Source organism: Dipodomys merriami, unplaced genomic scaffold, assembly GCF_024711535.1.
Source record: "Dipodomys merriami isolate MVZ:Mamm:240054 unplaced genomic scaffold, mDipMer1.0.p SCAF_2149, whole genome shotgun sequence".
NCBI lineage: Eukaryota > Metazoa > Chordata > Mammalia > Rodentia > Heteromyidae > Dipodomys > Dipodomys merriami.
Window position 1 is genome coordinate 906 of NW_027203548.1, and position 4038 is coordinate 4943.

The 4038-nt window shown below is 43.8% G+C and overlaps 1 long non-coding RNA gene across 1 annotated transcript; it reads right to left on the minus strand.

The window, feature by feature from the left end:
* Positions 1–1512: 1512 nt before the first annotated feature.
* LOC138834433 (uncharacterized) lies at positions 1513–3480 on the minus strand. Its single transcript, XR_011374106.1, has 3 exons — positions 3314–3480; positions 2760–2839; positions 1513–1717 (listed from the first exon to the last, which is right to left on the minus strand). It is a non-coding gene; the product is annotated as an uncharacterized lncRNA (long non-coding RNA).
* Between the last annotated feature and the right edge of the window lie 558 nt (positions 3481–4038).

A 4038-nucleotide genomic window follows, 5' to 3' on the forward strand; every position in this document is an offset into this window, starting at 1 on the left:
AGACTCAATTTCCTTAGGTAGTTATAATCGTAGGCTTGAGCCACTCTAGCTCTGGCCTCTTAACCTTCTGTTTTATCTAGTAGCTGCTAATTTCCTCTTACCTCATTTCTGGGGCTTGAACCCAGGGCCTGGGCATTGCTCTTGAGCTTTTTTGTTCTAGCCTAGGGCCTAGCCACTTGAACCACAGCTCCACTTCCAGATTCTTTTTGGTGTTTCACTGAAGATGAGTGTCACAGGTGAAAAGCTATTTAAAGAGAAGTGTAAAACCAATGTAGTTAAACAATTGTGTCAGAACAGGAGCTCAAAGGATCATACTTTGAAGAAATGTGCTGGATTCATGGACAGAGACTACGACTTTCACCTTCCTTAGATTTAACATAGTAGCAGATACACAGAGACACTAAATAAATGCTGCTTGATACCAGTTCCATTTTGTGTTGCTTATATTAAACCTAACTCACTTTGTGAATGTCAGTTTGGAAGGAAACTATCTTGCAGAAAAGCTTATAGGCAAATCTCTAACATCAGGCTAGGTTCTCAAACAGAACTTGAGGATGAAGCACAGGCACTTCACAAGCTGGGCCATTTAGAGATGAGGCAGAAGATCTTGCTGGAATACCAACCTGGCCCATGTCCATCTCAAACCATCTGTTTCCTAAGCTAAACCTGCACAGAGATACACTTTGAAGAAAATCTCTTTGCAATTGAACTATAGACTCAGATTATTTGCCAATTACCATGTAAGAAACAGTGGCCTCATCCTGAAAAATACTGACAAGGATCACCTTAAGTAGATGGCCAAAGATACACCCAGGCAATGAGACATCAGAAATTGATATGACATAACTGAGCTTTCTCATTCAGTTATAAAATTAGGCATAAACAAACAAATAAACCAAGATATGCCTAGCTGGGTTCCAGTGGCTCACCCATGGAATTCTAGCCAATAAAAAGGCTCAGATCTGATGATGTTGGTCCAAAGCCAGCCCAGAGAGAAAAGTCTGTGACATTCATATCTCCAGTGAACACCAGAAAACTAGAAGTGGTGCTGTGGCTCCAAGTGGTAGAGTGATAGCCTAGAACTAGCTCAAGGAGAGCACCCAGGCCCTGAGTTCAAGCCCCAGGACCAGCCAAAAAAAAAAAAAAAAACACCCACCCAAGTCACACTGGGAGGCTTCCCACAGGATCAGTAGCTGCCCTTTTCAAAAGTGTCAAGCTCATACTAAAGAAAAGACAGTGGAAATGTCACAGACTGGAGGAGGCAGAGGAGGTCTGACAGATCAAGGGAAAGCAGGATCCTGGATGGATCCTGAGTGGGAGTGCCAGTTCTGAGGCCTGAACTCAAGACCTGGGCACTGGCTCTTAGCTGTTTCGCTCAAGGCTGGCACTCTACCACTTGAGCCACCGCTTTACTTCAGGCTTTTTGATGGTTTGTTGGAGAGAAGAGACTCACAGACTTTCCTGCCCAAGCTAGCTTTGAAACTTAATCCTACAATCTCAGCCTGCTGATGAGTTAGGATTACAAGCATGATCCAACAGCGCCAGCTATATTTTCTGTTTTATCGTGCAATAAAAATAAAAAGATTGTTTTCAAAATACATACTTGGGAGGGAACAAGCTCTGCTTGTACTGTTGACTCTAGCCGTTTTTGTCTTATGCTACAGCTGCAGGGCAGGCCACATGGGCAGGATGTAGTTCAGGCACAGGCTCAGCCTGCCTAGAACAAGGAGGTACAAATGAGGTGTACGTAGTTCTGACAATAGCTAGTGGTCTTGTTTGGCCTTCTAGTGTAGAGAGCAGAAGGAAATAAAATGAGGAAATAATAGTTGAGGGAACAGTATGTAATCTCATTATGCAATGACAAGATATTTGTTCTTAACCTGTCAAGCAAAAGAGAAAAGGTACATGTTTCTCATCAAGGATTGATACCACCTCAGTGGTCACTTCTCAGTCCTCTTTACAAACAAATCCTAATTTTGTCTCATCATCCATTCTGTTGGTTTCTGTGTTTACATGGGATGTCTGGTGCTGCAACAGCCAACTTGGGATGATGAACTTTAGCATGTGGAGAATATACCCAGTATGGTCAATTCAAAAGATGGTAGGAATATAAATATAAGAAGACAGGCTGGGTGCCAGTGGCTCAGGCCTGTAATCCTAGCTACTCAGGAGGCTGAGATCTGAGGATCATAGTTCAAAGCCAGCCCAGGAAGGAAAACCTGTGAAACTCTTATCTCCAATAAACCACCAGAAAATCAGAAGTGGCCCTGTGGCTAAAGTGGTAGAGTGCTAGCCTTGAGCCGAGTTGCTCAGGGAAAAAGCCCAGGCCCAGAGTTCAGTCCCCATGGCTGACAAAACAAAAGACAAAAAAAGAAGACAGTACTGAGCCACTGAATTAATGAATTCTACCGTCTTCCTTGTGCTATGGTTATTATTTTTTTTCTTTTTTTTTCCAGGGCTGAGGACCGAACCCAGGGCCTTGCACACGCGCCAGGCGGGCACCCTTCCCCTGGGCTAAACCCCCAGCCCCACCGTGGTTATTATTATGTGAAATAATAAATCTTCCTGTCACTGAAATGAGTTGGGACTTCTATAATTACACCTAAAAGCAACCAAAATTATGCTTGAGTCCTAAGGGAAAATAAAAGGCATCTAGAAGTAATACAAGAAGAAAAATATAGGTGAAAAATAAAAATAAAGGCTAAAATGCATTAGGTGCATAGGGCTCTGAAAAATCTCCCAAGCCTGAAGAACCTCACCTGGAGTTTCAGAAGCCAGCTCCAATTTACATTTACCCATCTAAGTCTAGTTGCTATGAAGTTCTTATAGGCAGTGATCCCTGAGAAGAGGAAGAAAAATGAAAGGGAAATAAAATTGAACAACTACCAGTGGAGAAACCAGCTGTACATGATCAATTTCTTTCCATGGAATCTCTATTTGTCTGAAGAGAATTTCTTCATCAGAACCCTGGCCCCAAGTCCGAGACAGGTATATGAGGAAGAGACAGGACAGGGCAGCCTAAGATGGACAGTGACTCATCTGGAATGGAAGAAAGAGCTAGCATGTGGCAGAGATTGAGCCCAAAGCTAAGCCTGACTCTGGATCCAGAACCTTCCCAATGCACTGTCATGCCAGAAATGAAAGCCAAGCTTCAAAGCCACCAAGAGCTGCTTCTAAGCCATTCTGAAAAGTGCCCACATTCACCCAGGTGTCTCAACAGAGACCCCAGGTACAGTCCAGCAGAGCACTCGAAAGCAGAAACCCAAGAAGCAAAGCAGGTGGCCTGCATCCAAATTCAAGAAATGTAACTCACTCAATTGTCACTGTGGCCAGGCCTGAGATTTCCAGTCAGTCCCCTACACTCTAGCCTGAGGACAGTACCTATTAGGATGAGACCATATAAGACACGGATGAAGGCCCTGTCTGACAGCCACTGCCATTAAGAACAGCATTATAGATGGGCCCATGGCGCATGCTTGTAATCCTAATCAGGATGCTGAGATCTGAGGACCATGCTTTGAAGCCAGCCTAGGCAGAAAAGTCAGTGAGGCTCTTTTTCTCCAATAAAGCAACAAAAAAGCCAGAAGTGGAGCTGTGACTCAAGTAGCAGAGTGCTAACCTTAAACAAAAAGCTGAGGGACAATTCTAGGATGGTGGTGTGGGGAAAGACTAATACCCCAAGCCCCTTTAAGACAGGTACTCTCACTTATGCCCATTTCCTTCAGAGCATTGCATAGCCCTCACCTTACTGACTTGCCTCTCCCTGTTTCAACACAGGATATTCACTTGGCCAGTCTATCTTGCAGCATCCCGAACAAAGCAGCTTTTTCTCTGGGGTTTAACCAAGGAGCCAATACTGTCTGTGATTGGTTAACTGTGCACAGTCCAGAATCAAGGATACCTGGGGCCCACCTGGGTTGGCCATCTACTGTTGTAGCTTACAGCGTATTGTTCAACACTTCTGTTTTCTTATAATAGTTCTTGCTCATGAGTCCTAATGGTTACAATAAAATAACTAATAGGGTTAATTGTGTATAC